This window comes from Neophocaena asiaeorientalis, unplaced genomic scaffold (genome assembly GCF_003031525.2).
Source record: "Neophocaena asiaeorientalis asiaeorientalis breed wild unplaced genomic scaffold, Neophocaena_asiaeorientalis_V1.1 scaffold275, whole genome shotgun sequence".
NCBI lineage: Eukaryota > Metazoa > Chordata > Mammalia > Artiodactyla > Phocoenidae > Neophocaena > Neophocaena asiaeorientalis.
This window is the reverse complement of record NW_020173679.1, coordinates 9,626,344-9,639,552: the sequence shown is the minus strand read 5'-3', so window position 1 is coordinate 9,639,552 and position 13,209 is coordinate 9,626,344. Positions and strand designations below refer to the sequence as shown.

General features: G+C 46.6%; 1 protein-coding gene across 1 annotated transcript in view; it reads right to left on the bottom strand.

Annotated features, from left to right (window-relative positions):
• The window catches only part of RERE (arginine-glutamic acid dipeptide repeats), a 423,849-nt gene that overhangs the window by 61,783 nt on the left and 348,857 nt on the right, over nt 1-13,209 (bottom strand). The window lies entirely within an intron of this gene.

Below are 13,209 nucleotides of genomic sequence, written 5' to 3'. Positions count from 1 at the left end.
CTCGGTTTCCTCCTTCCGAACAGCGGGAGTCGACCCGGGCGGCGGAGCACGGAAACTTCCTCCCCGCCGCGGCGGGCGTGAGCGGAGGGCGCCCGCGGTGCTGGCTCCGGGCTGGGGCCCTCCCCGGGCTGCTGCGTCTCCGGACCTCCCCCCGGGCGGGCAGAGTCAGAAGCGCACGCCCGCCGCACCCGGGCTGCGAAATGGGGGGGCTGGCCCCGACGACCCCCGAGGTCCCTCCGGCCCGGGATTGTGGGCGGCCGCTCCCGCCCGGCCCAGGCCTCAGCCGGCACCTCGCAGGGCGCCGTTTCACAACTAAATCACCGCGGAAGCTTCCCAGCCAATAAATCACCTGCCCACCGGGAGGGGAGTCCCTCCCACTCCCCGCGGTTGAGACCAGCCGGGCGAATTCAGTGAAGAGCCAGACTTGGCCGGGAAGACCGATCTGCAACCTCCTACTCCATTCCTGGAGGCTCTGCATTTTCAGATTTCACCCCTTTCTAAGATATGACTCATCACTGTCAGTTTTCAACATAATTCGTATAGTTCAAAAGGAAAAATCTGGCAAGGCACAAGAAAGAAGCAAGCTCTGCTCTAGTCTGAAGCAGAGTGACCCTCGTTACCTGAAAAAAGTATCATTTACATGCTCAGCACGCATCCCGGGCTGCGTGCAGAGCACCTCCACATCTTCACATCTCCACCGGGATGTGGAGAGGAACGAGACTGCCCTGCCCTCAAGGAGCAGGCCTGGCAAACAGGGTAAACAGATCAATCTCTGGGCCCCAACAAAAAGCAGCAGAGGAACAAAGGGCAGGAGGTGGGGTCAGGAGGAGGAAGCAACTTACTCTGCTGCCGTCGTCGTAGGGGCTGAGACAAGGGGGAGCATGAGCCTGTCAGGTGGGCTCAGCAGGGCTCCAGGCAGAGGGGTCAGCCAGGAAGGGCACACAGATCACCCTGGGAACTGCGAGGAGGGCAGGGTGTACGAAGTGGAGTCCCAGCAGGTAAGACTGAAGAGGTGGGGAGAGGGTCAGGTTGCAAAGAACCTTCCAGGCCAGGCTGAAGAGTTCTGCTCCTAGCTGTAGGCCAGCGGAGAAGTGTAAGCAAGAGCGTTCCATGAAAAGACGGCACAGAGACTGCTCTGGTGGCAGTGTGGCCCTCGGCGTGCATTAGGGACAGACTGGCTGCAATGCAGTTAAAAAGGCTAGAGAGGGAGCCCAGGTGTGAGATGAGGATGACCGGAGCTCAACCTCAGCCTTCAGAATTAATGCTTCTTAATCTACTCGTTAAGAAGTTAAGTATTTAGTGAGCACCTAACACTGGGAGGAGTTTTTAAAATAACAACAACAAAAGAGGTAGCCATGGACCTTTATTAAAACGGATTCATTTTTTGCAGGTAAGATAAATGTGTGTGAGGTGATTACAGAACAATCTGAGACTTAGGTCGGCCAAGCATGAAGTAGTGAAGGGCAGCTCACCAGTGCTGCAAGGGAGCCAAGAAGAGGGATGGACTGTTGTTCAGAATGCCTTCACGGAAGCAGATCAAGAAAAGCAGACAGCATCTGCAGGTGTGGAGGGGTGGGAAGGCCCCCCAGGAAAGACAGAGGCAGAGAACAGGAAGTGGCAATCAGACAGGGAGAGTCTACACAAAGCTGAGGTGGGCTCTGGCGTGAGTCAGATGGTGGAATGGCAGGGCCATGCATGTGTGAGGACACGCAACAGGTTCACTGGGAGAGGCCGGCCCAGTGAAGGAGCACCTGAGAAAGGCTGAACCTGGAAGAGCAGGGTAATGTGGGAGAGTTCTGCAAACCTGAGTTCAGACCCTGATTCCTCCACTTGTTATAATCCTCTGAACAGCATCCATTCAACAGTTATGAAGTACCTACTGTATGTCAGAAGCCTCAAAGTCCTCACAATCTAGAAGGAAGTACTGCTGTTATCTCCATTTTACCGACAAGGAAGCTGAGGCACCGTGGGTTAAGTAACCAGACCAAGGTCACCCAACTCCTCAGCGGTCAAGGCAGAATTCAAACCCGGGCTCCAAAATCCATGCCCTGCAGCACTACTGCCACAGTCTCGGTGAAGTGGGCCAAGAGTCTACGAAGGTCAGCAATTTCAGTCATGGTCCCATGATCTGCGACTCTGCCCTTTCCATCTGCCCCACCAAATCAAATCAACTCTTCAGTATTCTTCCTAAGAAAGGTCTTTCAGTGCCTTCCTTTCCCACTCATTCCAGCAGTAGTCCCAGGCCAAATCCTTACCTTTCTTTCCTACTAGCTAGCTTACTAACCCATCTCTCTCATCCAGCCATTTACAAGCCTCTGCTGAGGAATTTTTCAAAACCAGGGATTTCATCATGATTCCTACACCATCTTGCCCCCAGGCCCTATCTAAGAATAGCTCTTTGACCTCTTCAGGTGGTGTTTAACCCTTAGCCCTGCATTCAAGGCACACCAGGATCCTGTCCTGGCCTACCTTTCCAAACAGATGTCCAGTAATGCCAACTGGTCCATGCTACCACCTCTGTCTGAACTTCCAACTCTGGGGTACCTTTAATACTTCTCTCCACAGCCTACCCTCCAGTTCACCTCAAACTCAAGCTCAAATCCCTCCCACCCCAAAATGAGACTTCCCTGACCGTCCCCGTCCCCATTCACTTCTCATTTATTTATTTGTAAAAGGTCTTATGTACTCATAGTGTCTATGAGCTCTGAAAAGACAGGAATTGTATCTTATACCACCTTGCCTCCCTATAGCATTAGGCAGCTGGAGCTCCCAAGTCTGTGATACACAGATGAAACAAACCATGAGATGACAAGAGCCTGGGCTAGGGTGGTCACAGTGGAAATAGACTGTTAAATGCCAAAGGGTCCATTTTGAACTTCGATAACAAAGTTGATCTTATTGGCTCCATGACACCAAACTCTGCTGATTTTTCTCATATCACCTGGTGGCTTAATTCTCTCCTCCCTCAACCTCTGAGTCTCCCCAAGGCTTTGTTCTAGGTTTTCTGCTCCCCACAAACTCCCTCCCAATATGATTTCCACTGCTCCCATGGCTCTAAATACCATCCAAGATTCTCACTACTATTTCTAAGGCTAAATCTATGATCCAAGCCCATTTGGGAACACTTGTCTCACAGACATTTCAAACTAACTACTTCCAGAAATACGGATTTGACATCTGATGGTGAACACGAACCACTGCTGTCAGTGTATATCAATGACTATGCTATCAAGTGCAAAGCACCACTGGCCCCACTTTTTTAAAAAAAGGAAGTAAAAGCTTCATGTGGCCTGTACTGTTACTTCTCTATGGAAAGCCACAAGGCCTCAAAACTGGCAAAACATCTGCTTCTCAGAGACCAGCCTTTACCTTGTGGTTTACCAGAAATGTAGAGTAGCCTTTAAAATCGAAACAAAGCCAACCCACTCAGAGTGGTCAATGATTAGAATAGGTCAGTATGTTAAATAGGTTACTGAGGCTGTAGTCTCCGTTCCCTCGATTCATTCATCTCTCTGCAAATGAAGACCCTGACTTTTTTTAAGACTTTAATTTCATAATTAACACTATCGACTCACAGACAGACAGGTACTGGAAGCTTCTAAATGAAAGTTCACAGACGCGGTCTGTTTCTTAATAGCATTCTAGCAGTTGAGCTGAAATTCAGCATTTCCAGTGCTGAGATTCAAGGCCTCATGAATTATGTCTCTGTCCCTTAGCTGTTCTGTCCCTGACGGCGTATAGACGTTAGACTGCTAAGATGCCAAGGGTGCAAGAGAAAGAAGGCTGCTCCTTCCCGAGGCGGGAGCTGTGGCTGGGCCGCTGCTCCGAGTGCCGGGCAGCCCTGCAGGCTTACAGTCCGGCCACTCTCAGAGCCGTGAGCTGAGGTTCCCTGGGTGCTGGCACTGTTTTCTCTGGTGCTCTTTGTTTTCAATCAACCTGTGTGTTTTTTGGGAGCACAAGACAAGTCCTCTTCTATTTCTCAATCGTCATAGCCAGATGAGACCCAAATATACATACAGATTTATTAATGGCAAGGAGACTGTTCTTTTGCTTTGCTTAACAACTTCGTTTGTGATTGCGCTCCAATTTTGATTTTACCTACTGAAATATTTTGACATACGACACTGTTACGAGGTACGCAACATGTTCATCTGATACATTTATACACTGTAATATGATTGCCATTGTAGTGATGGCCACGTTACGTAATCACCCCCCAGTTCTTAGACACACTGCTATAGTTTGCTATTATTGAGCTGAAACTTCATGTCACCATCAGAAGTTACCTACCTGTAAGTTCCTGGTAGAGAACATTTAATTCTTGGCTTTAAGAAAAGTGAGTTACCTGAACACAGTACTTGCTGTTAAATTTGGGTCTGAGTAGAATCTGGAGAGCTCTATTTCTCATTTCGGTAGAATGGAAAGAATGTGAGATTCAAACTCAGAAGTCCTAGGATCTGGTCTGCTTCTCTGTTCCACAGAGTAATTCTGACATGGCTGTTTAGACACAGCCACTTTTGAAATGGGAGATACATAACGGGGATAAACATAATTGGGTGAAAATGCGATAACATTCTCTCTTACGATAAAGTAACAAGTTCAAAAGTTCTGCTCATTATTGCTGAGCCTGCCCCAGCTCAGAGCCTCCCAAGCCCTGTGCCCATGGGCGATGACGGCCTCACCGGCTGCCCAGACACTGACTGTCTCCCGCTGGGGGTGGGGGGAAGGGGTGGACCAGGGTTGGCCTGGGGCAAGCAGCTTCACTGTCATGTGTCGGGATGAGAGAAAGGTAGGGAGACACCTCCTATTCAACAATAAAAGCAGCCAGCACTGAGTACTGCTCCAATGGCGGGCACTCTCCTAAGGGCTCCACACCAACTGACTCATTGAAGCACCGCAATAACCTTACAAGGCAGGGGCTACTAATAGCTCCATTTTACAGATGGGAAAACTAACCACGTGTCACCAAATCCTTGAACCAGGGTGGGAGGGTCAAGACTGACAAATGTAAACAGTCAGGGAACTTCAGGGATGGGGTGAAGGCTAAGAATGGAGTTGAGGAGAGTGTGTGGATCAGGGCTATGATGGGCACCTGCTGCCTGCGTTTGCATTTCAAGATTTTAAGTGTTTCCCAAAGGTCTACGAATGGACAAATAAAGGTCATATTCTCGAAACTTAACTTATTCTTGTCTCGGTTTGTTCATCTTTTAAACTGGCCATAAAATACCTGCCCTACCTATCTCAAAAAAGATTACTCTTAATATCAAATTGGATTGCACCCAGAGGAGTACTGGGTAGATGAGGCCAAAGACTAAGGTGCACTTATCTCCCTCGTGTGCACGTGAAACTCCCAACGCGGCTCATCTCAAGTGCTGGATATGACCTGTGTGTCTACAGCAGAGGAGAGGAGCCAGGGGAGAGGGGCAATGCTGCAAAAATGGCTAAAAGATAACTCTGCATTAACCCCTGGCTGAGAGCTTTCAAAATTAACTCCCTCTGGTGAATTTTAACTAGTGTATCACAGTCAGAAACTCACCAGGACTTCTGAAAAGCGACTCTTACTCAGTCCTCTTACATAACTGTTTGGAAAACACTGCAGGTATTAAAGTGAGTCCCACTGTGAAAATGGCTCCTGCTCTACGCTGTTTTCCGCACAAAATTTTATGTTAATGACTTGCTGCTTCTCAGGGGACTGAAGAGCAGGCAGATCTGCAAGCAAGCAAACCACAGTTGCCCCCAGTGGAGAGACGAAAGTGTAGGCCCACAAGCCAGGCAGAGAGTAAGAGGAGCTGTCCACTGGTCTTCTGAAGGTGCAGAGAAGGAGCAGCAGCAGAAAACTGAAGACGCTTCCTAAATGTGGGCCTATGTTAATGAGGGGTAGGGAGAAAAAAGAGAAGACGGATGCCAAGCAGAAGAAATAAAAGCCTTTCCAGACATCTGTATTCCAGGACTCCTACCTGTTCACTCAACAGTGGCTCTCACTGAGCAACCACCAGATGAGAACCTATTGCATTTCATCCATATAATCCTGTTTGTTACAGATTCCCATCACCCCATATCGAAAACACGCTTCCGGCTAGAGGTACACTATTGATACTGCTTTGAAAAGTATAATTTGGGTTTCGATTTAAAATATTTAACACATCAACGAAAGGGCGACCCTAGTAAAGCATGACGTTTTCAATAAACAGCAGCAGAAGCAGTGCGTCTGAGAGGAGACCGGCCAGCAAGCCGTGGTGGGCATCTCCGAGATTTCTGGTATGTTGCTCCTAATTTCTTGTTGACTCTACTTTGTAAGTACACGCTGAATTTACTAGCAGTATTCCAGAATAACTAGTTAATAGTTAAGTTCCATTCAACTAGTTATAGTTTAAAAATAGCAAATAGGATCACAATTTAAAATAATAACCACAGGGCTTCCCTGGTGGCGCAGTGGTTGAGGGTCTGCCTGCCAATGCAGGGGACATGGGTTCGAGCCCTGGTCTGGGAGGGTCCCACATGTCACGGAGCAACTAGGCCCGTGAGCCACAACTACTGAGCCTGCGCGTCTGGAGCCTGTGCTCCGCAACAGGAGAGGCCGCGGCAGTGAGAGGCCCGCGTACCGCGGTGAGGAGTGGCCCCCGCTCGCCGCGACTAGAGAAAGCCCTCGCACAGAAACGAAGACCCAACGCAGCCAAAAATAAATAAAGTAATTAATTAAAAAAATAAAATAATAACCACATTTTTACTGATGGTTCTCAAGTCTGAGACCTGACATTTTCCCTAGCTCAGACTTGTCCTACGCTTTCTATCCAGAGTAACATCTTCCATTGTCTCAGGACATCACAGTCGCAACATGGATACTGGTGGGTTCCAGACCACATCCTCCTCAAGGCTCCTCAATACACTCTCCAACACAGGTGTCACTGGGTCCGTGCTACAGGTGGAGAATCTGGAAGTTTAGGTAAATTAAATATCCTGCCCCAATCCACAGCTAATCAGGAAGGGTGGAGAAGTAGAGAGATGAGATTTCGAAATAGGATTAATTGCTTGGAATCCAGGTGCAGAAAACTTTCTCTTGTATCTATACATATCAGAGGAATTAAACGGTATTATCTGTCTTAAAAAAAAAAAAACAGAAAACCTCTAAAGGAAATTTTAGGTATAAACATATACACACTTGCTCTTTGAAGCAGAAGTGCCAGAGATTGTATGCTGTATGTCCATGTTAAAATTTTTCCCACAGAAACACTTGGCTTGGAGTGCATGGCTCTGCCACCAAATAACGACACCCTTGCATAGGTCACTAGGCCTCCTCCGGGCTTCCGTATGCACGTGTGTAAGAGGAGGAGTGGCGGGCTTTCTCTCATCTATCCGTAAAGCCTCAACAGTGGATGCCTAGTTCTCCACCACTGGGAGCTGCAGTCAGGCAGGTGGCCTCTCTCCTACACAGAGACAGGAGGATGGCTAAACTCTTTCCAAAAAGAGACCCTGTTAATGCATGATATGTTTTATCAACTGTCTTACGTGGAAATGCAGAAGATCGGTCTAAGATACCTTTAACATTAAATAAATCCTAGGTTTTGCAAAAAAGACCCGTTTCTCCCCCTCATCCCAAAAGATTTGATGGTCCTCAGAAGAGAAGCCCAAATACAAGCCCGTCCGTTTCTAAGAGAAGTCCTCTCTAGGGTCAAATACAGCAGATTCCAAATATTCAGCTGTCATGTAGGAATAATACCAAAGAGCTCTTTTTCCTGGTTCCTTCACTTTCCAATCTTCCAAAGGCCAAAGAATATGAGAATGAGAATTGGGGGAGGTAGGTCTAATATGATCCTGCCCTGATTCTTCTACCTTCCTCAATTCACAAGCATTGTGACAACAGACAGCTCCTGGCCTCATCACCGTTTTATCCCCCCTGCCTCTGCCCCACCCGCCACCGAAGATTAGCTACAGAAACACAAAGGGTGACTCAAGTGCTAGGTCCTAAGGTGTTTGAGGCCAGCAAGAAGAGTCCAGCAGTCATCCTACCCCCAGCTGGCTCTGCTGACGTGCTCCAGAAATGTCTACAAAAGCTAGGCAGTCGTCAGCTCAACTCTCACTCCCTGCCATGTCTGTGATAATAGTAGAATCCGAGAATATTAGAGTCGGAAGGAAGCTTTAGAACATCTAAGCTGGTCAAGGCTCTCACTTTACAGGCAAGGATCATACATTATTTAAAACAAAACAAACAAACACACATGCTCACAAAAGCTTTGTATTTGTGACAGACTCTTATTTCCGTCCGATCCTACATGCTGCTCCTACAGTGTGATGAAGACACTCCACTGAGATGTGGGTCTCTGTTCCCTGCCCTGGAGCCTGGGTGGATCTTTGTAACTATCCTGACCAACAGGGCACAAGTGGCACTGGTAGCTTGAGGCTGGGGCATGCATAAAAGGTAACAGAGCTTCTGCTTGGCTCTCCTTCTCTGGACATGTGTCTTTGGAGCCCTGAGCCACCACATTAAGAGGTATGGTTATCCAGAAGTCACCATGCTGGGGAGACCACCTAGGGAGGCGGAGAGAGAGAGAGAGAGAGAGAGAGATGCCTCAGAAGCTCCAGCTGTGCAGCCCCCCGCCATCTGAGTTTTCCTAGCCTGGACTCGCAAGTGAAGGAGCCTTCAAGATGACTCCAACCCCATCTACCATCTGACTGCAGCCTCACGAAAGCACCCCAAGTCAGAAGGCACAGCTGAGCCATTCCTAAATTCTTGTCCTGCAGAAACAGGATAATAAATGATCGTTCTCGTTTTAAGTTGAGGTGATTTTTATCGTTGAGAGTAATTTGTTATGCGGCAATAGGAAACCAATACAAGATTCATTACTAAAACCTTTCATCTCAATGTTAGTCAACTATTAATTAAATCAACCAGTAAACCATCTTCCAATTAGACTTCCTCAGACAATCCGCAGGCCCTCTCACTCTCTATAACCTTCCTCTGCTCTATGTTAACACTGAGCTCTTGTTGCCCTGACATGACATGACATGCTATGTATGATACTGAGTACATGAGGGAATCCCCAGCACCTAGAACAGCCCCTGACACGCAGAGCAGGTGACCACTAGCACCGGCTGAATGAAGAAATGAATGTATCTGGGGGGCGAACCGGCGTGGCCTTCTTACAGTGCTGTTTATTTCCCAGCCATTGGCCCTGCAGCTTGACTCAAGGTCTCCTGACCTACGCTCAGTGCTAAGTTTCTGACTCTCTAATTACTACCTACAGAATGATTCAACACCACCTTTCCTGTCCGTTCAAACATACAAGTCTCACTAGAGACACCACGCTAGTCCACTCCCTGATGCCGGCTCACCACCCAGAGTGAAGCCCACAATTTCCTTTTTCAACACACCTGTGCGCAAAACCCTTCCCAGGTGGTCGCAAACATAAAAAAAAAGTCACTCCATTTTTCAAAGACCACATGCCCAACGGGAAAATGACCTTATGTTGGATGGTTTACACAGCAACCTTGCCCACTAGCAAAGGCCACTGAGCCATCCTATACATCTCTGTCTATGTGACCCTCTGAGTCTAGATGATTATGCTGAGTAGCTGAAGCCCTTTCATTACTGCAGGCCTAACACAGCATTGCCACGGGGTGAATATCGGAGCAGCACGCTTCAATGCACTTTCAAGTCAAATGAGAACTGGCTAGTTAAGCAGCAAGCATTAACAGATGTAGAAATACCGCCAGCTAAATACCTCTTGCCAATTATGGCTGCCCAGCTACACCCAAATTAAAAATAACCCAACACTAATAACGAACCCAAACGGACATAAGAGGCACCTTCTCTCCCTGTGATAGCACTGTAGTCCCCACGTAAATGTTCTTGGTCAAGTGGCTCATAATTAAGTCACTAAAAAGTTCACCTTCTTTAACGAAGCAGGTGTTGGCACAGAAGGAACAGGGAATAAACTGAAAAAGAAATGTGGCTTGTCTATAAGTTACAAGACAACAAAGAAGTAGAACTCTTTAGTGGGAGGTCTTTCGCAAAAATTATAATGCAAGGTGTTTAGGTCAATGGCCGCCCAATAAAAGCTGAATGTGAGCCACAAATGTGAGCCAAGTAGGTAACTTTCATTCTCCAGTAGCCATATTTTAAAAAGAGGTAAAATGAACATCAGTAAGACATTAATATATCCAAAATATTATCATTTCGATGTGTAATCAATATACAAATCATTAATGAAATATTTTACATTGCCTTTCTCCTCCTCAGCCTGGGGAATTCAGTGTCTGTTTTCCACCAACAGCACATCTCAACTCGGGCTATAGCACATTTCAGGTGCTCAGCGGCCGCGTGTGGCCAGTGGTTACACAGTGGATAGCACAGGTTTAGGATGAGCCCTGCTCCTTTTTGATAAAACATTAAAACATCTAAAGCAATACAAGTTTTCTAGTAGGGAAGTAAAATAAATACATTGTTAGAATACTGGACAATGATATCATACAGTCCTAAATGAAATAAAATCACATAGGCCTGTTATTTCAAATTAAGTGAAACGTGTCTTCCAGAAGAACTCAGTCTAGAAATTGTTACCATCCACTCCTGCCCCACTTCCTAAAAAGGGGAAAATGAGGCCCTGTCCAGCTCCAGGGTCATAGAAGCGGCTCCTGGACTGTTTCCCTTTCATGACAACATGACAAGGGCTAGGGCTCCTTACTAACTTTGGTCACTTTGAATGCTCTCCGAAATGAGAGGAAAATCAAGTATCCCTTTAGGAAACGCAGGGGGCTGGAGGGGGAAGAGGAGTGAGTGTATTTCAACTACAAAAGGCAAAACTGGGTCACAAGGCAGATCCTGGTCTAACTGGCGGTCACTATTTTCTTTCTATGACAGGCACCCTTCTGGTCGCATACTACCTCCACGCAGGATGTCTATCACAAGAGACTCTGTCAAGGGAGGGTCCCACGTCAGGGGCTGGTAATGGGCCCCACCTCGAGGCTGCTCTGCTGGCTTTTGTTTGGAACAACAGTGCTCCCATGATACCTCACTCTTGCTGAAAATACTGGTGTTAAGGGAGCGTGAACACAGCTGTGTGTAAATTACACACACAGACCGATTCGATCTGTATATTTATATGGAATACAAACATACTAATAGTGCATTTACATACACAGTTGGATACATTGGGCTGCAAGCAGAGTGGAGTTTGAGTTCCAAAGTATTTACTTAAAATCTTACAAAAAGAAATGCTTAGGGGATGCTTAACCTGCTGAGTCAGGCTGAGGCTCTTCTGTGCCTTCCCCTCATGCAGACTGCCCTCACCACACGACACCGCCTCCCCCCCACCCCCGCCCCCAAATAGTCCTCATTTGCAATACTGGAGAAAGTATTTGAGACTCTATGAAAGAGAACCCTCAAAAAGAGTTTTAAAACTCACATCTATAGCAAAAATTAATGAGATAATTTTCACAGTTAAAAAGTTATAATTATAAATGAGGGGGCAGAGGCAAAGAAGGCAGAAGCATATGGACTTCCCTGGTGGCACAGTGGTTAAGACTCCGCACTCCCAATGCAGGGGGCCCGGGTTCCATCCCTGGACAGGGAACTAGATCCCACATGCATGCCTCGCATGCCACAGCTAAGGAGCCTGCAAGCCACAACTAAGGAGCACACCTGCTGCAACTAAGACCCCGCACAACCAAATAAATATTTTTTTAAAAAAATAAAAAGAAGGCAGAAGAAAAAAAAAAAAAAAGAAGGCAGAAGCAGGAAGTGGGAAGAATCTGAAAATTCAGAATTGACTTGTCCTACAATGACAGGATTCCCTTGCCCACACCAATTCCACACACATATGAAGAAGAAGACCTACTTAAACATCTATTAACAGAGCAGACCGTAGTGCAGGGTCTTTGGAGTTTTCAGCTGATTTTGAAAAATAAGGAGAAGAGCAATCAGCATTTTATGCTTACTGCATTAAATCCAGAATATACACAGGCATTAGGAAAGCTGGGCTCTGGTTCTACGCCTGATTCTATCAAAGCTTCACAGATGATCCCTGGGGCAAGCTATGAGCATTCCCTGGGCTGAGTTTCTCATGGTAAGGTGACATCCCAAGTATCCTAATTTACCCAAAAAAGCACTAACTTTTAAATGTTGAGTGTTGCAGTAAAATAAAAGAAAAGGGTAATAATGCAACTAAATATATTCTATACACATGTTGATAGACACAGAATAACAAGCTCACTCTAGGCCTTAATTTTATTCTTTAAAAGTTTTACAACAAAACCCTCCAACTGATACCCTTTCTTTTATTTTTTCTTGATGTGGTTTCTATAAACTCCTAGAGAAAGAAAGAAAGGAAGGAAGGGAAAGGAAAGGAAAGGAAAGGAAAGGAAAGGAAAGGAAAGGAAAGGAAAGGAAAGGAAAGGAAAGGAAAGGAAAGGAAAGGAAGAAAGAAAGAAAGAAAAAAAAAAAAGGTCCATTTCGGAGGCTTGGGTTTACCATGCTTACAGTTCCACCAATAAATCATCTCCCAATCTGGGCCTGGAAAAGCACTGGCCACGGTTTGATTGCTCCAGCCCCAGGTTGCCAGGCAACCAACACAAGGGGGAAGTCTGAGAACTGCTGACAGATAGCCAAGTGGCTGAAACAACAGACTTCTCTCTGTCAAAAATGTGTTTCAGAGGGCCACTTCCCCACCTCTGCTCTCTGCTAAACACTACACGATTGTAAAATCAAAATCAAAAGGCCACTGTAATAAAAACACACTTCCTGCTCAATTACTAATTGTTAAAAAGCTGTGGGGAGGCCCAGATCACACAGTGTATGGCAACAGAAATGTGATACTGTAAATGAGATAAAGTCAGCAGCATGCGAGAAACCTGATCTAAATGCAGCTCTGTAGCTTCAAGTCAGGGGACCTGGTGCGTGGAGCAAATAAGCTGCTGGAGAAAGCACAGGGAAGAAAATAACGCATGTTGAGATGTTGAAGAAACAAAGCAAACAATAACTAAGAAGTCACGGGTTCACATTTCTTAATAATAAAACCAAGAACATTCTCAATTGTTGTGAAACACAATCTGGAGATAATGAAAGTTTTCTCCCTGACATGGATTTCTTACAGCGGAATAGGGGCAAGGAAGGCCTATGACCCTCGAGAACCGTGTGTGTGTGTGTGTGTGTGTGTGTGTGTGTGTGTGTGTGTGTGTGTGTGTGTGTGTGTGTGTGTGTGTGTTTTGGGGGGG